General features: G+C 34.8%; 1 long non-coding RNA gene across 4 annotated transcripts; it reads right to left on the reverse strand.

Annotated features, from left to right (window-relative positions):
* Nucleotides 1–11853: 11853 nt before the first annotated feature.
* On the reverse strand, nucleotides 11854–19237 carry LOC149224653 (uncharacterized). 4 transcript variants are annotated; one of them, XR_016249089.1, is made up of 4 exons: nucleotides 19065–19237; nucleotides 18906–18939; nucleotides 18627–18680; nucleotides 11854–12183 (listed from the first exon to the last, which is right to left on the reverse strand). It is a non-coding gene; the product is annotated as an uncharacterized LOC149224653 (long non-coding RNA). The 4 variants fall into 4 exon arrangements; XR_016249092.1 differs by having other exon boundaries at nucleotides 19023–19237; XR_016249091.1 differs by lacking the exon at nucleotides 11854–12183 and having other exon boundaries at nucleotides 18351–18680; nucleotides 19023–19237.
* Nucleotides 19238–24301: the final 5064 nt, after the last annotated feature.

The raw sequence follows: 24301 nt of genomic DNA on the forward strand, positions 1-24301 counted from the left end.
AATTAAAATTGGAATATTCTTGTTGTGCATTTCAACACTGTCTCTCAACAAGAAAAGGATTATCTACCACCTTAATGTTGTCTCTATGGAACTCGAATTTACACTTGGAGGTTGCCTTAGTCAAAATTTTTGCATCTTTCTCCTCGGCCGAAAGATACTGCAAAAACATGATCCTCCTCACCACATAGTCACGAAGATGATGGTACCAAATGTTTAAGTGCTTGGACCTATCATGAAATACTGGATTGTCAGATATTTTCATGCAACTTTGATTATCACAATAGATCAAAGTTGGATCCATCCTCTGATCAAATAGACCAATTAGAATTTTCCACATCCAGATGGCCTCACATGCTGCCTGAATTGCAGCCATGTACCAAGAAACTCGAGCTAATCCAAGGTTGAAAATTCTTCCTGATGTGCCCTTCCGATATGAGGGACTCCCTACCCAATCTGCATCGGTGAAGCCCTGTAGCTTCACTCCCTCTGGGTTCTATACCATAATCCATATTGAGATGTGCCTCTGAGGTATCACCAAACATGCTTAGTTTGCTTCCAAACCAACTTGGCAGGTTGAAGCATAGCTTGACTTAGTCGGTTCACCACATAGCAGAAATCTTGTTGTGTGTTCTCTAAATACATCAGTGAACTCACAAGCTACCGATACACAATAGCTTCTACTACTTCTCCTCAGGTAGCATCCTCCTTCCTCTAGTTTCCTACTAGAGGTGTCTGCATGGGCTTGCACTTCTCCATGTGGAATCTCCTGAATATCTCATTGGCATACTTGCCATCAGACACAAACAGTTCCCCATCCTTCTGCTACACTTCCATGCCTACAAAGTAGTGCATGAGACCCATGTCTTTCATCTTGAAATCTCTTGCAATATACTCCTTGCAACACGTGATCAACTCATCATCACCTATTAATATCATATCGTCAACATAGAGAACAATGATCAACTACTTACCTTCCACCATGATGTGGTATAAGTTTCCAACTGCTTCACTCTTTGCAAAGCCCAACCTAATGAAGTAGTTGTCGATCCTAGTGTACCAAGCACGAGGTGCTTGCTTCAGCCTGTACAAAGCTCTCTTGGGTCATGACACATGCGACTCACGATCAAAGGTCTGAAAACCTTCTGGCTACTCTATGTACATCTCTTTTTCAATCATGTCATTGAGGAATGTAGCCTTCACATCCATCTGATGGATCTTCCAACCCACCTGTGCTGATACTGCCAACATTAATATGATATATGAGTACCTTGCTACAAGAGCAAAAGACTCATCATAGTCGATTCCCTCGACCTGTGAAAAGCCATGGGAACAAACCTTGCCTTATGCTTTTCCACACTATTATCAGAAGCTTGCTTTACCTTGTAAATCCAACATGAACTCACAACTAACTTTTTCTTTGGTCTTCGAACCACATCCCAAACATTATTCTGAAATATGGAGTCATACTCCTCCACCATAGCATCTACCCATATCGGTAGCTGAACGACTTCCTCAAAGGAAGATGGCTCAGTGTCAACACATTCCCTAATATGGGCCATGTATCTAGTGTACTTATCAGGTCACATGCTTTGTCTGCGCTGAGAAGATGGTTCTCCCACATTCTCTCTCGCATCCAATAACAATCTATCAGATTCTCTAGAAGACTCTGCTTGAGTGGATAACTCCACTCATGGGACCTCTGCATGTGGTTGCTCCACATTAGTCTGAGGCTCCTCCTCCTTAGGAACTAAAAGTTCCTCGATAGCTTGTAGTTGGAGCTCCCTCTCAAGGGAAACTCGTGTGGCATTCTGCTCATCAATCTTTAGATCTATTCTTACCATTGTCTTCTAACTACTATGCATGTACACCTGATAGTTGTGAGGTATATCAGTGTAACCCACAAGTATCCCCAACTCTGTTGTCGGCTCAAGTTTCTTACGAGCATCCTTGGTCACATGGAAAAATACGGATGAGCGAAAGATCCTAAAGTGACTCACATCTCGTCTCTTCCCTGAGAAAGCATCTTCTTGTGTCTTCCACCCAAGGAGGCAATGCAGGCTTCTATTCTAGAGATAGACCATTGTGTTGCATGCCTCAACCCACAAATGAAGTGGAAGGCCTTGGTCATGCAAATTTTCTTGAGATTCACCCACAATTTTTCTGTTCTTCCTTTGAGCCACCCAATTCTGTTGTAGGTTATGGGGTTTTGTCAACTCCCGTTTAATTCCTTTTGCTACATAGAAGTCCTTAAACTCATAAGAGACATATTGTCCACCATTGTCACTTCTCAAGGCCTTGACATTCTTTCGTGATTCTTTCTCAACTAAAGCTTTAAACTCACAAAACTTTGAGAAGGTTTGATCCTTCTTCTGCATGAAATAGATCCAATATTTACGAGAAAAATCATCAATGAAAATCACATAATACCTTTGTTTTGCAGTGGATTCTATCGAGAATGGTCCACACACATCTAAATGAACTCGCTCCAAGATCGCCTCGGCTCAACTATTTCAATCATGAAAGGATGATTTGCATACTTTCCCAAGGTACGACCTTTGCATGTGTCGACTTGCTCAGGTTTACCTTTGGGAAGTCCAGTAGAGATTTACTGCATTATCTTCAAGGCCCCATGATGCAAGTGGCCCAACCTCCTATGCCATAAATCGCCAATTTTTTGGCTTTGCACCAATTCTAATTTCGAACTCGATGCAACATAGTCATCTACCTTGAGTTTGTAGAGATTCTTCACTCAAATCCCAATCCTCTTGGTTTGACCCATGGTTATGTGTCTCAGAAATGCCTTTCCTTTACTGAAGACTATGTCATAGCCTTTGTCTTCCAACATCACGATTGATACTAGGTTCTTATTCAGTCCAGGCACATACTTTACATCAATCAGGGTGAGAGGAGCTCCATGCTCCCTCTGTAAAACAATTGTGCCTTCACGTGAAACACAGTACTTTCCATCATCGCTCGTGAGCACGAGTGTCGCAACAATAATGCTACAACTCCTGGGCTTCCTACTTTACTTTTATCAACCCGGTAGTTCGTAACAATCTTGGAAGCGACGGCACTGTATGCAACAAGTACTAGCTCTTATTGTACGTTGTCACTTGGTCAGCCGATGAAAGATCACTAGGAGCTTAAGGAAACTTCTATGGATTCTAGAAGAAGCTCTATATGTGATGAAAGGAAAAGAGAGATTACTCTACTAATACTATTCTACTTCCAGAAAGGAAGACTAAAATGTAAAGCTAACCAAGGAAATCCTAGTTAACCATTAATCCTACTTTTGTAGAAATCACTATGGAAATGCTGAAAAGAATGACATTATATACTTAATGAAGTAAACAACATCTAACTAAGCTATTTCTAGAAGAAAATGAACAAAAAGCATCTTTTTGGATTTTTATATATTTTTATATGAATTTATCATGCATGAAATTTATTTGTTTGTGAATGTGGCAGCAAATAGGTGGTGATGAAGGGCGGTTTTTGGATGTGAAAGGATGTAGGATGGTGTGGATGGGTCCTAGGAGGTCTCAGGTGGTTTTCTAGAGGCTTTTCCCACAATTTTCCTTCAAAAGAAAGCCTATAGGAAAATCTACATGAGGACACACGAAATCTAGTGGACAAAAAACAACAATCTATAGGAGGCCTATATGACGAGGTTGAGAGCAGTTTTCACTATATTGAAGGTGCAAGAGTGGGTGGAAAAGGAAGATCAAGGTTGGGATGAAGTGTTAGGGCACATAGGGTCTACCAAGAATCATTATGAGAGAAATATATCATTGGATTTGCTCAAGGAGAGAGAGGGAAGTCTATGGGAAATGCAGAAAACTAAGGTAGAATTGAGGGGGGACTTGGGTGACCTGTAGGGCATGCGTAAAATGGTAGATGGAATGGCTGATAGGCTGGACTTCTGCTAGAATATATCTATTGTATAAACAACTCACACTCAACCAATGAAATTGAGCAAGAAAGGAAGTAAGTGCATCTAAAAAATAGAGTTTTTGTATCAAAATAAACTATGATATATGAAAGGAAATGTTGATAAACATTGCATAAAAGAAAAACATGAAAGAAGATTGTTACAAATAAAGAAATGAGCATGATGAAGAGGTTTTGAAGCAAATAAAATTAGACTATGAACCAACTAGAAAGCTGCAAACACTAGAAGTCCTATGAAGGAGGAAAATTTGTGTTTTTGCGGTAGCAAGACGGTCGTAGCCTCAAATTATTGTCCCAAAGGGAGGAAGAGAGGCCAAGGTACTACTGCTAGCATTTTGAATCTTATATTTACAACTAGTTAACCTGCTATAGAAAAACAAAGGGAATCACATTATTGAATCATCAAAAGCAACCTATTCTTAACCATAAAAGAAATACATCTAATAGCAACCTAATATACAAACTAAAATAAAACATACAAATAAAAGAGAAGAGGATCTTCGCTGCTTGGATTGGGCCCTAACCCAAGAGCTTCAGCCCTTTGAGGTAACTCAGTGCTAACTCAAAAAGGATTCCATCTTTATTTCCAAAATAATAGCCAGATTACATGAACTATCACAAAATAGTAAGATCGAAGTTGAGCGGAGTTTCCATAAGCAATACTACAACAAAAAATCAATAGGAATTCAACCAACTCCCTAGTGAGGCCATAGGCCTCTCTTCTTATACAAATTAAGATCCCAACAACTCCCTCAAAATTAAGGAGGCTTGGCTCCCAAAACTTGAGATAAACATCAATTATCATCCACATTACTCCGCTGCCTAGTAATGCATGACTTGGTTTCCTGTACTCCAATTTGAATGAAGGGAAATTCGAAGTGAGAAGTAATAAATGAGGGGGATTCCCTCCTATAGGTCCTCTCCTTTATCCACTTTGAGTTATTGCTGCCATTTGTCCACTAGATCCTTGACTTTGACCACAAAAGTCATCAATAATCTGCATTAAACTCATATTACACCTCATGGCATGACCACTAACTCAACTCACTCTATAATCATAAAAATAATTATAAAATCATGTAATAAGCTAAGAGAATGGTTGATTTGACTAGGTTAGGAGGTAAAATGAGCCCATATAATTACCAATTTATGAGGCTCACAAAATCCCCCATCTCTATGCACATCTTGAGGTCCTTCTCCTCCAAGCTACTGAATAAATTCTTGTCCATGGTCATGTGGAATGAGGCTCCATTGTCCAGATACCAAACACAATGCACCATCAATGAAACCACACATGTGATGAGGGTAAAATACAATTCAAAATGAGAGGCGAGTGCCTCACTTTCTGATCCCTTCTTAGATTTCTTCAATAGACATTTAAATTCACAATGGCCCACCTCATGACCATTAAAGCATCTCACCTTAGATTTGTCAACCGTCTTCCCTCCATGAGAAGAATCTATTTGGAATGGGAAGCCTTCCTTTTCTCTTTCCTTTCCTTACTAACTAAGGATACATTTTCTTCATCATCATGATTAGTTGAGGAACCATCTCTAATTCTCCTCCTGATCTCCTCCTATATCAGATCTGACCACGGTCATTCCCAATCGAGTAGTTTCTCTCTTCCATTAACCAAGTCCTAGTATCTATGCCAGCTTTTTGGAAGACCAAGGAGAGCAAGACTCACCATGTCATCATCGGTAGTCATTTTTCCTACACTACCAAGCTCATCTCTACAGGTGGTGAGCTTGTTCGGATATTACAAATAATGTTGCACTTTTTACACTTGATTTTTCAAATGTTGTCCTTGAGTGCAAGCTTCCTATGGTCACTACTATTCTGATATAGGTCCTTCAATGTTTTATACATTGAAAATGGAGTCTCCTTCCCATGGAGACTCAAGACAATATGGTCTTGAACTCCCTCGAGAAAAATCCATTAAGCCTTCACCACACACTTCTTCCATTCAACCAATTCTTGGACATTAGCTGTTGTTGGCTTGGGGATTCCTTGACCAATGAAGTCCCTCAAATCATTGTCTTCTAATACCACTTCCATGTGATCCTTCCATGCTATGTAATTTGAGCTTCCATACAAAGCATACTAGAGTCTGAAGCCATTAAACACCATTGGTGAACTTTGAGGTGTGATAATAATTTAATTTTGTACCTACAATCCAGAACTTTAAAACTTCAAATTTTCCCTCTTTAGTATATCGTACTCTTCTTTGATCACCTTTTCTCTGATACCATGTAGAAATTCTCACTGTAGATGGAACTGGTAATGCAATGTAACTAAAGAAAAATACTTAATCTACTTCTACAATCAAACTTTGCGGACACTTAATCAATTTGGGCAAGATCAATCAGAACACATATAACAGAGAAGAAGAAATAATACACATGAAACACAAAAGAATACTCTGTGGAAAGCCTCAGCTAAAACCCCCAATATATGTATTATCATACAAGTGAATATATCTCATGAATACACAAAACTTTAGCTCTCACGGCTATCCACCTCTCCGTACAATCCCTCATTACTTCTCATAAATAGAATAGACAACACATATGTCTTTGCTCTGCCCTCCAAGCCTCCTATTTCATTGCGCACTTTTCCCTAGGTGCTCCAGCTGTAATCTTGTGTGACAGTGATCTCATACACTGTAAAACTATGCAAATCTCAAGGAATGAATTCCTTCTGCATGCAAGAGATTTTCTTATAGGAAAATTCTTGCAACTGACAGTGCAAAGTCCCTGGCTTTAATCTGAGCTCAGTGTTTGTCTTTACTAACATGCATGAGTTATTTATGAGGGAATATTAAGTTATGTGGAGTACACTAGATTCATGCATGCATGCATTAACTAACTCATCTCACAATCAATTCCACAAACTGTTTGGAACTAATCTAACTACACTTGACTTATTTAACTGAGCTAAACAATTACAACTAAAATAAAACTCACTCTTATCCCCTTAATTAAGGGATAACTTCCTCAATCAAAGTTTGAATTTCTCCAACTAATTAATCCATGAGGAATTAATTAATTATTTTTCAAATCGCTCGTGAGACTAAATTCAAATTTTAATTCAACGACAAATTAAAATTGGAATATTCTTGTTGCACATTTCAACATTAATATCACCGAAAATGAAAATATCTTATATTGATTGCATATCATCCTCTTTGACATGAAATTTTGATTTATCTTTTTTTCATTAATCTACCTCAAAATTTTATTTACAATCACTCCATTATTCAAATCTATATGATAACTCAACCAGAAGATTTATCATTAAAATAACATAATTTATGCAAAACATAATGGTAATTTTTGCAAAGCATAATGGTTGTAGTGTTGCCTACAATCACCATGTTTTTAATGGCATCATTGCAATTATTTTTAGTAACTATATTTAAATGATTATGTAGCAAACTAGTAGATTTGAACTTTTCTAATTGAATTACTAATTGTTTGAAGACCCATGAATTGCCTTAAACTATTCTTAAACTATTCTTAAATAGGTTACTAACGCAACCACAATTTTTTATGGATCTAAGATTATAAATCCTAAGTTTAATATATTAATACATTAGAACCCAATTTTTTTTCCTTTACTCATGGCTAAAACATAAGTTTTGAGAATAAAATTAAAATAAAAAATAGAGACATATGCTAATGAGAAACAATAGACTTGAACTTCCATGTTCCACTTCAACAACCACATTAATAAATGTTGTTGATATATAATAATAGATGTTTAATAAATTTATTTATTTATTATATCTATAATGGATGTATGAAACATTTTGTCTATTAAAAATATATCCAATTATAAAAAATGATTTTTTGAAAAATTAGTATAATTAATTAATATTATTGTTTTTATGTATATTTATTTAAAAATAAAAAAATAATATTTTTTTTTAATAAATTTTAAATTGAAATAAATATAATATAACAGAAAAATAAATAAATAAAATTTATTTTAAAGCCATTTAAAAACAAATAAATTTAGTTTAGTTAAAAATAATTTTAAAATAAATTCAAGATTTAAAATAATTTGAATTAAATTTTAAAATAAATAATTAAATTTTAAATAAATATAAAAAAATTATAAAACATGTATGTGTTGAAATTGCAAGGTGATTAGCGTAATTACTAGTTAAATTCACACTAATATATTAAACAGGAGGCAGATGACAAAGTTGTACTACTACCAAACTTATTAAATATATAAAATTTTAAAACTAAACAAATATGTAAAATAAAATTATTTATTTAAGGAAAACACACATCCAATAAAAGTAATAATAAGATTACTATAGTTGAGACAAGTTGATTGACAAGGTGGAATACCACCGTCAAAAATTCATATTTTCTTTGAAAATATTGTGAAGATTCTGAAATTGAAAATTCAAATTCCAATAGGTGTTTAGAGAAAAAAAATACCTTTATTAAAAAAAAAAAATTATTTGAAATAAATATTCATTAGTATGACACATATTATATCATAATAGTGCATTAAGTTTTTATATATTCATTACCCCAAATACATCATAAAAATTAGCATTTCTATAATCACTTTCATTATTACAATGGTTGGTTTTCCATAATTACTATGAATTATTTTAATGTAGGTAGTTTATTTTGTATTAAAAAAACCTATATGTTAAGGTCATTGGACAAAATTTTTTCCTACAACTTTATCATTATGCCTTTACTAATTTTATAATTATTTCTTTACTAATTTATAATTGAGATCATTTATTTGAATGTTATTGTTCACTTTTATTTTATAAAAAATTGTGAATACATATTTACATTTTAATTAAAAAATAAGCCACAAAATGAAAATGTTGAAACTCATGTAAAATGAATAGTTTAAATGTATTTGGATTGTTGTTTCTAGAGAGACAATTTCTGGCCAGTGAAAGGAGATTAATTCTCAAGACATTTATTTTGAATTGTAAAATGATTAATTCATTCTCTTATCATTTATTAAAGCATGAGAAATTTGATTAAAACCTTTTAACTTTCCATATGTGAACAATATTTTCAAAGTGGTTTTTTGAGGTTGAAATAAATGAAGAAAGAGCACAAAGAAGTGAGGGTGGAAATTTTTAAATAATAGATTGTCTTGCACAAAATCATTTATCTTCAATTTTAGAATAAAGATGGTTATTATATAATAAAATCTAAAAAAGAGGAGTGCATGGTTAATGATTTTTAAAGTTAATTCACATAAACTCAAACTCACACTAAAATCAAAGCCAATAGCCTCATTACTCTTTTCTAAGAAGAAATAATAACACAAAATCAAAACGAGAAAAACTTAGCCTACCCAAAAAATTATGGAATGACTCAGAAAACTTTATTCCTCAACACATGAAAAGTGAAAGTACAATACTATATTTTCCTTGACCGATCTAATGGCTAAGTTTTTATTTTTTTTCCTATCCTAACTTCCTAGCTATTATGATCAGTTTCAAAACTCATTATAAAGGCAAAATAAAGAAATTTTGAATTAATTTAAAATATTAAAAACTAGTTTTAACATTAATTATATACATATAACCGAAAACCATTAACAACAAAGACTTTGCCTCTTTAGACGCGAGAGGAGAAAATTTAATACATTTCAGGTCCCACTATTGTACTTATGTGCAGATTGACAAAACTGCATAAGGTTTTTTGAAAGGCAGCTACTACTTGCTAGACCACCTGTAGCAATTTCTAGAGATGAAGAAGGTTTCCTGATAATGAAACTCATATGTAAGTCACATGCCACTGGGATTCAGGACAAGGATTGAGTGTCAGATTCAGACATGTTGAAGTAAGATTCATTATATACATATATATATCTATGTATGTATGTATGTATGTATGTATGTATGTATGTATGTATGTGAATTAGATATTTTCTACCCAAATTTTAATTAATGAATGATACAAATTCATTGATTTCAAACATAGATCTTCATCTGTAGCATCATGCATAATATCTACAAAATTAAAATACATGTCACTGGTCACATAAATCATGATTAATAATTGATAAATGGAAAACAACTTAAAAGTTACAACTACTTCATAATTATGATCCTAGCAGGGTCTCATTACTTGAATTATAAAGGTTTCATTGTACAAGGTCTTTATTATCAGGAGTTATGGTTTTTATGTTGAATTAGTTCTTCTGAAGTGTGTTGTCATCTTAGAAAAGAAATAGCATCGAGTTGAGAAGTGGCCTAATCTTGCAGCAGAATTATGATAGTAAAAGGTTGATGATGTGTTAACAAGAGCTTATTGGCAGTGTGCAAGTGGATATGCATAGGGAATTACTTTCAACAGATAATGTGTTGTTGTTAAACTGAAATACTAAGCAGTGAATTGGTTGTGTTAGCAAAGGTTTAATGTACAGTCAAGAAGAAGCAGAGTCTACTATGTGATATAACGAGAGTAGTGATAATGGTAGTATATGAACATGGATGTGTGGCAACCAATTGACAATTAAGACAAAGTTCATGTTACACTAATGTTATTCCTGTGACAGTAGTACTATTCTTGTTCCAACAATATTATTCTTGTGAGGTGGTTGACTTGCCATTTCCTTTGAAATATTGTTGCTCATGATTTTAGAGGCGATGAATAGATGACGCAGCGACAGTGACAGTGACAGTGACAGTGAATTTCCATGGTTTGATAGCGATATACAGGAGCATCAGAAAACTGAATGATAAATAAGGTGAGAAACCAAAGGAACAACGCATATTTTAAGTCCATGGATTGCTTTTTAGGGGATTCGAATCCTAGAATTGGGACACGATGTGTCCGTATGAGATTCTTATGGGATTTGTACGAATCTCGTATAGACACGTTAGGAATTCCCCTTCTAGGATTTGAATTCCTAGCTAATCATGTCCGATTCCGGGTTTAGGACAAATTTGGTTACTTGGCCTCATATGTTGCTCATTTGATGGGCAGTTTAGCAATAATGCTTTGTAGGACACAATTATGTTTAAACTCCAACTTCTTTGTCCTCCCATAACTTTATTGGATGTAATCATGAATAATATAGATAGTTTATTATGTACATTTCTGGAAAAAGAATAAACATGAATTTACTCACATTTCCATTGAAAACATCTCACTATTCTAGGCTTTCAAATTAGAAGAGATGATAAATGTTGTCTGCATGATGCAGGAGCATCCAATGACTAGGCAATTGCTCGAAGTGCTTTGTTTCCCTAGGCAATTGCTCGAAGTGCTTTGTTTCCCTGCTCTACACAGAAATGGTAAATTTAATTTCTGTTAATTTTTATTTTAAATTTCAATGGTATGTACCGTTGGAATATATTTAGAGAAAATAACCATATGTAACTGAAAAGCAAGTTGTCATTAAGATTAGTTAAATTAAGTTAGAAATAGTTAAGGAAATAAAATGAGTTAGGGAACCTGGAATATAGTTCTAGAAAATAACCATATGTAACTAAAACTGAAATGGATTTATTAGTAATCATTCCTAGAACAGAGAGGAGAGATGAGGAGAGTGAGAGAAGAGGAGATAAGATAGTAGGTGTGTGTGTTGTGTGAAGCAAATACAAACATCTAAATACATTAATAAAACTGAATAATTTATTTATATCTACGGCTTTGCTTCTTTTCAAATTTCTAGATTTTTGAGTTTGTTCTAGACATAAGACAACACAAAAAGTAGAAGCATATTGACTGTAATTTCCGATCAAATCAAAAGTGAGCCTTTTCGCCATCAAAAGAATAACATTCTAGTGACATACATATAAAATAAACAAATTTCATTTTGAAACTTTATAGAACTTCCAATTCTTTTCCATAATCTTTGTATTCAAGCTATAACGAGAATAAATCACAGCAAAACCTGTTGAGGGTTTGTAAAAATATTTATACAATTTGAGAGAGCCACCGAGGTTTTCCACAGTGAATGGAGGACACAACCACAAAACCCATCTTGGGTTACTAACACTAAACAAGGAAGTAAGAACAAAAACCATCTCGGTTTAACTACAGAAATAACATAACTCGATAAGAGGGAACAACCATTGGCCAAACCCTACTTAGGGTTTTAAAACTAACACTTAATACGAAATTGAACAAGGGTGCCATTCATTTCTCCGGAAAATGAACGCAAAGATCCTATCGTGTCATAAGAAGCAGAGACTGAAAGAACACTGAGCCAAGCCGCCATTCACACCTACCATAAATAGAAATCAGAACACGATCACTTAAAAGTTGTCGAGAAATACAAATATAAAACACAACAAAAGGAAAACAAGTTTGCAAACAACAAATACCAGAAGGTGAAATCTACTAGAGCTAGAGCCACAATAAACCAGAATGAGAAGAACCCATCTGGTCACAAGGAGCCAGAGGATAAGAAAAATATGAAAAGTAAGAGGGAATTGAAATTGGAACAACAAATTACCTTGGAAAAGAACTAGAGCATTCATGGAGCAGAATTATAAGACCCTGAAGAATTAGTCAAGGAAAATAGTTACAGAGTAGTTACGAGAGCACAGAGAAAGGAAAATGAGATACAGGCTTACTTAACCAACAAACGAACTGGAGAATAGACCTCACAGCAAGAACATGTGAGAACAGAGCAAAGTATGAGTAAAGAGCATATAACAGACAATAAATTCAAGTGAACAACAAAGCTAATAAGCAAGTGAATCCTCACATGCCAACACCACAGATGAGTTGAGCATGGTCGACACAACCATAGCATAAAATACGAACAAAACAGGTTCCAACAGAACCACGAAACATGAAATGAGTCACGCATGCAGCCTCTCTCCTCCATCACGGTTGCATCACAATGAACCACAGTGAAACCCTAAACCCAAATTTCTAGTAGACACAACATTGAAGCGTGTGCCGAGAACCTAGGTTAAATGGGGTTAGGTTAAGTTAGAACCCACACCGGGTTAAGCCACGTGAAGTCACGTGTGTCCCCACCAATTTTTGGTATCAGAGCATATTTCTATTCTTCAATGAAAATGGAGGTAGGAAGGGGAGGTTGAGGTAGAAGAAGAGTAGCAGATGATGAGCTACAAGAAGAAATTAGAACCTTGTCAGCATGATTAGCAACAGTAGAATTAGGAAGACGAGGAGATCCTGAGGGTGGTGACGACAGTGAAGAAGAGAATGTGGCTATGAGAGATGGATCAAATGAAGATGCACCAAAACTCAAAGTGTTAAAATTAGTCGTCATGGATAGGAGCAACCCTAAGCTCGAACTTCCTAATTACAATGGGAGTCTATATGTTGAAGCATTATTAGATTGGATAAGTGTGATGGAAAAATATTTTGAATATGAGGAGATTAGTAAGGATAAAAGGATCAGGTTTGTTGTTATTAGATTGAAAGGACATGCAGCACTATGGTGGGACGATGTGAAAACAGAGAGGAGAAGATTGAACAAGCCTTTGATTAAGAAATGGGATAGAATGATCACGAAAATGAAGAATAAGTTATTACCTAAAGATTATCAAATTACTCTTTATAGACAGATCCATAATCTAAGAAATGAAATAGAATGATCACGAAAATGGAGAATAAGTTATGGCCTAAAGATTATCAAATTACTCTTTATAGACAGATCCATAATCTAAGGCAAAGAATGATGATTGTGACAAAGTATATAGGGGAATTTTATAAAGTAAATATGAGAGCTGGATACATGGAAGATACTCCTGAGAAAACAACAAGATTCCTGAATGGTTTGAGGATGGAAATTTTAGATGAGATTGGTATTCTATCTCCTAGAACTGTGGAGGAAGCATATTAGAATGCTTTGAAAGGAGAAGAGAAAATTACCAGAAAACAAAATGCAAGAAGGGGACGTGGTTCCAATAGAGGAAGAGGATAATCTTTCGGTAGAGGAAGAACTACCAATAGTCATGAAGAGGGCAGTAGCTCGAAGACCTCAGGATAGTCAGAAAGAGAAGGTAACATGAGAGGGGGAAGGCCATACCAGCATGGTAGAGGTAATGGTAGAGGTAGAGGTCATGCCTACCAGTGTTACATGTGTCACAAATGGGGAAAAAATCCTTTAAATGTCCTAAAGGTGAACAGACTCGACAATGGGGAGCATATGTTGCTGAACTAGAAGAAGGAGAAGCACCGCGATAAGAGGTGGAAAATGTGGTTGAGACAGGTGAAGCCTTGGTACTAAACAAGGTCTTGTTGAAACCAGCTAAGGAGGAAGCTGATTCAACACAGAGGAAATCATTATTCTAAACTATGTGTAAGTCCCATGCAAAATGTTGTAAGCTAATTATAGATAGCGGAAGCACTGATAACTTAGCAGCTACAAAAATGATGGAGAAATTGGGGTTAAAAAGGTTGAAGCACCCAACACCATATATGGTGTCCTGGTTGCAGAAAGGACACTAGCTGCTGGTTGATGAGTAGTGTGAAGTGGAATTTCATATTGGCAGGTACAAAGACAAAGTAATTTGCGATATCATGCCTATGGATGTGTGCCATATCCTATTGGGTAGGCCCTGGCAATATGATCGGAAAGTTGTTCATGATGGAGAAAAGAACTGTTATAAATTTGTGAAAGATGGAGTAAAACATACCTTAGTTCCTATGAAGGAAGAAAATGCAGTAGAGACTAGTGGAGTGAAGGAATACTGATGGGAGAAAGAGAGTTCCTACAACAAATTGAAGACAATGATATAGGCTATGCGGTGGTGTGAATGGTGAAGATAGTAGTATTACATAAGGAGATTGATGATTTAACTGTAGAGATACAAGACATGTTGCAAGAATTTAATGGCATTGTGGTGGACGGTAAACTAGACAAACTACCACTAAAATGAAGCATCAGTCATCATATTGATTTTATTCCAGGGGATAGTTTTCTGAATAAAGCTACTTACAGAATGAGTCCTAAGGACAATGAAGAAATTAGAAAGAAAGTACAGGAACTATTGGATAAAGGATTAATTCAGGAAAGTCTAAGCCCATGTGTTGTTCCAACTGTTCTGGCTCCTAAGAAAGGAGGAGAATGGCGAATGTGTACAGATTCTCAGGCTATAAATAAAATCACTATCTCCTAAGAAAGAGGGAGAATGGCGAATGTGTACATATTCTCAGGCTATAAATAAAATCACTATCCGGTATAGGTTTCCTTTACCTAGGATGGACGATATCATGGATTGCCTTAGTGGGGCAACATACTTCTCAAAAATAAATTTAAAAAGTGGCTACCATCAAATTATAATACGAGAAGGAGATGAATGGAAAACAACTTTCAAAACTAATGAAGGCATGTATGAATGACTGTTTATGCCATTTGGTTTAAGCAATGCTCCTAGTATGTTCATGTGTCTGAAGAATGAGGTGTTGAAGGAATTTATTGGCAAGTCTGTGATTTTGTATCAACATGATATATTGATTTTCAGCAAGAGTAAGGAGGAACATCTGCGACATGTCAGGTATGTGATGGAAAGGTTACAACAAAACAAGTTGCTGATGAATCTTAAGAAATGTACTTTTTTCAAAAGAGAGTTGATATACTTAGGATTTGTAATTTCTAAAAATGAATTGAAAATGGATCGAGAGAAAGTTGTAGCCATAGTTAGCTTGACATCTCCTAAAAATTTGTTTGAAGTTAGGGGTTTTCATCAATTAGCAAGTTTTTACAGGAAATTTATTAAAAACTTTAGTCGAATTTGTTCAACTATGGTGGAAACTTTGAAGAAGGCCAATCAACCTTTCTGTTGGATAGAGGTGGTAGAGAATAGTTTTCAATTGTTGAAAAGGAAGATTACAAAAAAACCAATCTTAAGGCTACCAAATTTCAGTAAAATTTTTCAAGTTCGGTGTGATGCTATTGGAGTAGCCATCGGAGCAGTACTCAGCCAAGAGGATAAACCGGTAGCTTATTTGAGTGAGAAATTGAATGAAAGAAAACAAAAATATACATCTTATGATAAGGAATTTTATGCAGTCATCCAAGCTTTAAAGCATTGGAGACATTGTTTGTTGGCCAAGGAGTTTTTTTGTTTTCAGACAATTCAGCGTTGCAGTATATTATGAAACATCACAAATTGAATCATAGGCATGTGAAATGAGTGGAGTACTTGCAAAGTTTTACATTTGTTTTAGAACATGTTAAAGGACGGTCCAAGAAAGTGGCATATGCATTGAGAAGAAGAAGTTTAATAATGAAAGAAAGCACAATACAAGTACTTGGGTTTGAGCATCTAAAAACTTGTACGACATAGATAAATATTTCAAGGAAGCTTTTGAAGTTTGCCAAAATCCACTGTTGAGAGATATCAATCCTTGGCTGGACTATAATATACAGGAGGGGTTACTGTTCAAGGGAGGAAAGTTGTGTGTTCCAGAAAGTTCAATGAGGGAGAACTTAATCGAGGAAAAACACAATGGAGGCATGGATGGACACTTTGGCATAAATAAGACTCTATATCAATTGAGTCACTTTTATTATTGGCCAAAAATGAAAAGGGATATATAGAGGTTTGTAAGTAGGTGTAAAGTCTGTCAACATGCTAAAGTAACTAGTCAAAACACAGGGTTGTGTACACCATTGCCCATTCCTACCACACCGCAGGACTCTATTAGCTTTGACCCTATCTTGCACTTGCCAAGAACTAAGGAAGCATTTGATTCCATGGATCGTTTCACGAAAATAGCATAATTAATTCCATGCTGGAAAAAAAGTGATTCCATTCACATAGCACACTTGTTCTTCTATGAAATAGTTCGATTATATGGTTTGCTAAGATCGATTATCTCAGATAGAGACATGAAGTTTATAGTACATTTCTAGCGAACCCTGTGGAAAAAGTTTGATACCAAATTAAAATTCAATTAAACTTATCACCCGTAGATGGATGGAAAAATAGAAGTTGTGAAGAGAAGTTTGGGAAATATCCTAAGAGGTTAAGTTGGTGAAAATTCTCAACAATGGGATCACGTGCTTGCTCAAGCAGAATTTGCTTACAATGATTCACCCAACAGAAGCACGGGCAAAAGCCCTTTCCAAATATTATATGGAATCCATCCAAGGGGCATCCATGAGCTACAGAATTTGGGACAATTGGAAAGTGGGAGTGTTGATGGTAAAGATTTTGTAACAACAATTAGTGATCTGCATGAACAGATTAAATGAAATTACAAGACAACGACCAAAGGTATAAACAGAAAGCAGATTTAAAGTGACGAGAAGTATAGTGTGAAGTAGGAGATATGGTTTTGGCACATTTAAGAAAAGAAATATTTCTTAGGGACACCTATAATAAATTGAAAATGAGGAAAATTGGCCCTTGCAAAATCCTTCAGAATTTTTATGAAAATTCTTACGAATTCGAGTTACCTCCGAATATAGTAATCTCACTTATATTTAATGTCGCTAATCTATATCCTTATATTTCTTTGAATGATAATGATAGTTCAGAGAGACGAACACGGACTACCTAGGACAAGGAGGAAAAATGGATTCGACGTATGGCCCAACAAAGACTTTAGAGATGGAAATGATATTGGATATACAGGTGACCAAGAAGACGTGAAAAAAATAATATTCATAGTATCTAGTCAAATGGAAGGACCGTCCTATTGAGGATAGTCTTGGTTAGATGCTACTTAGATCTAGCAAGTCGGGTACTCTATTGAGGAACTCATGGACAGGAGCCATTAAAGAAAATTTCCCGAGGAGCATGATGTAGGAGCATCAGATGACTAGGCAACAACTGGAAGTGTTTTGTTTCCCTGCTAGACATGGAAAGGGTAACTTTAATTTCTGTGAATTTTTATTTTAAATTTCAATGGTAGGTAGGGCTAGAATATAGTTCCAGGAAATAACCATATGTAACTGAAAATCAAGCATTCATTAAGATTAGCTAAGTTAACTTAGCAGTAGCTAGGGAAATTAAATGAGTTAGGGAACCTAGAATATAATTCTAGAAAATAACCATATGTAACTAAAACAAAAAAGATCTGAGGAGAGTGAGAGAAGAGGAGAGCAGATAGTAGGCACATGTGTTCTGTGAAGCAAATACAAACATCTGAATACATTAATAAAACTAAATAATTCATTTATATCTACTGCATTACTTCTTTTCAAATTTCCAAATTTCTGAGTTCATTCTAGACAAAGGACAACACACAAAGCAGAAGCATATTGATTGTAATTTCCAACCAAATCAGAAGCGAGTCTTTTTTGCCATCAAAAGAACAACATTCCAGTGACATACACAGTCTAGGTACATAAAATAAACAAATTTCATTTCAAAATTTTACAGAACTTCGAATTTTTTTCCATAATCATTGTATTCAAACTACAAGCAGAATAAATTACAACAAAACCCTCTCAGGGTTTGTAAAAATATTTATACAATTTGACAGAGCCACCAAGGCTTTCCAAACAGCGAGGACACAACCACAAAACCCATCTCGGGTTACGAATAGTAAGCAAGCAAGAAAGATTATAACCCATCTTCGGTAAACTACAATGAGCTGAAAGAGAAATAAGTGAACTCGATAAGGTCCAACAACCATTGGCACCCTACTAAGGGTTTTAAAACTCAAACACTTAATACGAAACTGAACAAGGGTTCCATTAATTTCTCCAGAAAATGGAAAAGGGAAAGACCCTACCCTGTCATAAGAATTCAAGATGAGGAGACAACTAAGAGGAGCCTCCATTCGCACCTACCACAAATAGCAATCAGAATAGTATCACTTAAAAGTTGTAGAGAAACAAAACAATACAACACAATAATAGGAAAGCAAGTTTGCAAAGAGCAAATACTTGAAGTAGAAATCTGCCAGAGCCAAAACGAATCAAAACGAGAAGATCCCGTCTACTCACAAGGTCCTAGAGGGTTAGAAAAATCTACAAAGTAAGTGGGAATTGAAATTGGAACAAGAAATTACCTTGGAAAGGAACTGGAGCGTTCCTACATCAAAACTGGAAGACCGTGAAGGATTAATCAAGGCAAACAGTTACTGAATAGTTACCAATGCACAGAGAAAGGAGAACAACAAGAATACCTAAGCATGCGGCAAAGTACCAGTAAAGAGCATATAACCTACAAAAAATCGAGCGAACAACAAAGATAATAGGCAATTGAAGCCTCACACCACAACACCACAAATGAGCCGAACATGCTTGACAAAACCATAGCATAGAATACAAATAGAGCAGGTTCCAACATAACCACGGAACATGAAATGAGTCACGCATGTAGCCTCTCTCCTACATCGTGGCTACATCACAATGAACCACAATAAAACCCTAAACCCCAATTTCTAGTGGATCCACGATTGAAGCACATTCTGAGAACCCAGGTTAAATGTGGTTAGGTTAAGTAATTACCCGCATTGGGTTAAGACATGTGAAGGCACATGTGTCCCAACCACTACAATACGAATGCGACTTTCCAAGCTCATTTCAAAGGAAAGACCGCTCTTGAGGAGATCCAACATAATCAAGAGGTTTCCGAACATAACTATTAATAAAATTATTAATGTCATAAGCCGAGTGACCCACTAATGTTGAGGGACAAATAATCAGAGAGTGTAATTGGTTCATTTCACCTTTAAGAGTAAGATGTTTCATCGTATCAAATGCTATAATTGTAGAGGCTTGGAGTGTTTTCCGAAAACCAATATCATTACAAAATTCCCATGAATCTTGAAATGTTTAAGAAATAATCACCATATTTTATAATCATCAACTAGGGAATTATCAAGAAGTTGGTCCAAAATGTGAGCATCTTCAGAACATATTGATGATAGATTCTCGGTATATCTAGTTGGTGGAGGAACACCCCTTGTGAGTGGAAGAAGAGAAACTAGTGGAGAAAATCTACCCATTACACTTTGTCTTACAATGGGATCACTGACACCCATACATCCCAGAAGAGGAACACAAAACAAAAGAGCATATGCCACCATATTTTCTCGCATATGCCACCATATTTTCTCCTCATTACTCAACTAATGATGTAACAAGCATGCCCACACTTTTCCTCAGCTAAATAGATGATGAATCCCTGAACATGGGGATGTTGTTTCCAATTATTTTTGCCATAGCATGCATTGTTAATGCCTTTTCCATACTTGTAATGCATTTTGAGGCTCCGAATCTGACAATGATATGGAAATGTTGTATACAACCAAAGATTCCAGGAAAGAGTGTAAGTAGTTTCAAATTTTAAGGTTGTACAAGCAAAGGCACAATGAAGCACAGGACCTCAATATTGTTTATTGAAGCCTCTGGACCCTCATTATATTCCACTATCTACATATTTTGTATAGCCTATAAAACTCTTCTTTATCAGAAAGTCGAGCAAACACAAGCTCTTGAGGAACTGACATAACATTGTCTATTACTTCTCCCCAAATTCTATATAACTGATAGGGGCCATGAAAAATTTCCCTCCTTTGCATGGAGCTAGCTGGACAATGATGTAATTGAGCATTGTCAATCAACTAATGCTTCACATCTCAAAATTTGCTTCATCTATGTGAATTCGCCCTAATCCTTTCTCTTCTCCAGATCCTAAGACAATACTGATCATCAAAATATCCTTCAAATATGGGAATCTAACAATGTTGGCTCATTTTTTTATACTAGAACAAGAAATATGGCATGACGCAGTCGACAGAATCAAGGTGTTCCTCATATGAAGCAACACAAGTAGCATTTAAAGCACTGCATGCATTATCACCAATGCATACTTGAATATTCTTTTTCTTCTTCCAACTTTTACAATTGATATATTGTGTCTAATCCCCGTTTTGTTGATCCTCAGTCATCCCACACTACTCATCCCACACTACTGCATTTCACCTTTGTCCCCAATAGGAACAAAAGCAACAAGATCCATGCTAGAATCATGAAGAAGATTTCCCTCTCTCATGCCCCTATCGAGATTGCCCCCTTTGCACATGTGATCAATAATGTGTTGAACTTTATAAGTCATATAGTCTTGTTCTTGGTATAAATTCATACTCTTGGAAAGCCTCTCTACTTGTACAAAATGAAGCCAAAAAATTTACCTTCTAACATCATTTTATCATTTTTTTAAAAGCACCATGAATGTACTCACTTATAAACTACCAGAAAATACTAGTAGGTACCATCAAATTTTATTAAATTTAATCTTATGATATAACTTTTTTGAAGATATAAGATTTTTTAGTTGTGTCAGAATGATCTACAACATCTTGCTCCAACTAGGGACAACATTGTGATTAAAGAGTTATGAATACTGTTGATCGATGGCCTTCGTTGGGCATGGAGTCCATAATTATGAAAATCTTGAAATCTGGAAACTGAAAATTGCCATTCTTAAAATTTAAAATCTATCCAAAATTGTTTACCAATGGGATTTCCACCCTTATTTATTAACTAAAAAAAATTGAAGAACTGCAATTGGAAATAAAATTCTCAATGCTTGAGATTATTTATGTACAGGTTCCTACCTATGTACATGACTAATCTTAATCAAGTGAAGTCAATCTTCCAATGGTACCATGTTAGCTTTTGAGTGCTAGATATTACACCATCTAAAAAACTTACAGAATAAAAATGAGCATAACCAAAAGTAGTAAAAGTTTGTCCACAAGAGCAAGTACATACCTAGAAAAAGAGAATGGCTACCAAGAAGATAAAGTTTCGATATAATATTATGGAGGATCATAAAATGTATGAAAGAATAAGTAGCTTTGATCAAAAATTTTATTTTCACTCAAATTTGTAGTAGATGGTTGATGTAATTCATAAAAAAATTCCATCAATTTTAGTTTTTTTGGAATGCCTAGAGATATCTTATTTTGCAAGGTAATCATCATAATTAATGAAATCTTCAATTTGGGCTTTTTGGAAAAATATTGATTTCTTTCTAAACATTTATGTGTATGAACAACATTTTGAAAACCACCTTCCTTCATTTCAAAAATTCTACCTTCTTGTCTCCAACAAAATATATATTTATTGTCTTCCTCATGAATTGTACAAAATCCCTGCTAGGAATCATACAAATCATAAACTAGAATATATTTTCAAACTTTATGATCACATTACTTTTCTTCTACAACTTCCCACTGCTCATTTTCTATATCATACTAATCCTAGATAGGACCATAAAATTTAAGAAACTAGGATCTATGAGGATTTGTTTGCAACTTAATTACTTCTCTTTCTTCTTGATTACCTGGTGGAAATTCTTGATGCATTTATAAATCTTCTTCCATCTTATTGCTCTCTTGATTTGCTTGGAACAAGGTCAATGATTTGTTTGGAATAGGATGAACAATCTTTCTCCTTGTGGGATTAATGAATATTCTTATATAAAAAATTTAGCATTATTTCTAGAAAAGGATAGCTCATTTCATTCTAAGATATCTTCATAAATAATTTGGTTATATCCCATTTGAATGCTTGAAACATTATCATCCATTCCTTCAGCTAGATCATCATGAGCCTTAAAATTTTATTTAGAACCACTATATTCACAATCTTTGAAAATATAATTTTATGCATCTAAAGTACTACAAAATGAACTAAATGCTGCATGGAAAGAGTTCAAAGAAGAAAAATTGAATGAGATAAATATATATACCAAACCATTGGAGAACTTGTTGTTGATGATCGATGTGATATTCCACTTCTTGAACCTTATAATTTTCTCTTAAAGATGATGTGATGGATGTTGGATGATATCCATAAAGTGCCATAAGTAGGGTCATTTTTGATGTAGTATAGAAGGAAGTGTTATACCACCACTGAGCTAGAGGTAACCACTTTATTGATTGTGTTTGTTTATCCGACACAAAACAACGAATATATCATTCCAAACATTTCGTCACTATCTTAGTTTCCCCATCATATTAAGGATGATAAGATGAGCTATGAGCTAATTGAGTAGCAAGAAAAGAAAATATTTTTTCCAAAACTTTCTAGTGAAAATGGGATCATTGTCACTTACTATAATATTTTGACTTCCATGAAGTTTTTGAATTATTTCCATAAATACAGTTCCAATTGTACTAGATTTAAAAGGATGAGATAATGGACAAAAGTGTGGATACTTTGTAAGTCTATCAAATACCACCACGACAAAACACTTTTCTTATGACTTGCGTAAATCTGTGATAAAATCCTTTTAGACCTCCACCCAACACTGAATTGGAATGACTCAACATTGTAAGAAATCCAATTTCTTACTTGTCTCAACTTTATTTTGTTGGCAAACCAAACATTCTCACACAAACATGTGAATATCATATTTAAGGCCATCCTAAAAAAAATCCTTCTTGACCCTATGATAAGTTTTTAGAAATCCCGAGTGACCTCCTAAGGGAGATGTGTGCAATTCCAAAAGAATATCTTGTTTAAGTTGGGAATTCTTATAAGTATATAAGAGATCTTTCTACCATAATGAACCATTTTTCCAGCTAAGTGTATGAGATGTACTGAGATCTTGCTGCATTTTTTGAATGAGTGACCAAACCTCTTCATCATTTTTCTATTCGTCCCTTGCTTCGATTATCCACTCATGTTGGATAATAAAAATGGCATAAACAAATGATTCCATATCCTCATCCTTTCTTGAGAGTGCATTTGTGATAATGTTTTTCTCCCTCTTTTTGTAGATGATTTTAAATTCATAACCCAACATCTTTTTCACCGATTTTGTGTGCTCTTTTGAAGATAATATTTGTTCCAAAAATTATTTAATACTATCATTATTTGTTTTTACCTTGAAGTGTCTTCCCATTAGGTAAGGTCACCATTTCATTAGTGTATGTATTATTTCCAATATTTCCTTCTCATAAATAGGTTTGGGTAAATAGTTCCCTTTGATTAGATGACTTAAAAATAAATGGGTCTTCCTTACTACATTAAAACAACATAAATTTCATTTCCTGAAGCATCACATTCCATAAAAAAATATTATGTGAAGTCGTGTGTAGCTAAGACAAGTGCTTGGCACATTTCCTCTTTAAGATGTTCAAAAGCCTTTGTTGCTTCTCGAGTCTAAGAAAATGTATCTTTATTTAGTAATTATGTTAGAGGTGCCGCTAGTCTCCAATAATTCTTAACAAACTTGTGATAATACTCTGTCAACCCAATAAATCTTCGAAGATGCTTTATGGTTGTGGGTATTTTTCATTCCTTAATGGCTTTAATTTTTTTAGGGTCTACCTTAACACCCTCATGAGATATACTATGACCAAAATATTCCACCCTTTACTCCAACGAAAGATTTAGAGGCTTTTGCGTATAATTTTTTCTTTTCCAATAGTTTGAGCACCTTGTC

This window comes from Pinus tabuliformis, chromosome Q, assembly GCF_031772625.1.
Source record: "Pinus tabuliformis cultivar Carrire ecotype Pingquan chromosome Q, CPIR1, whole genome shotgun sequence".
NCBI classification, from domain to species: Eukaryota; Viridiplantae; Streptophyta; class Pinopsida; order Pinales; family Pinaceae; genus Pinus; species Pinus tabuliformis.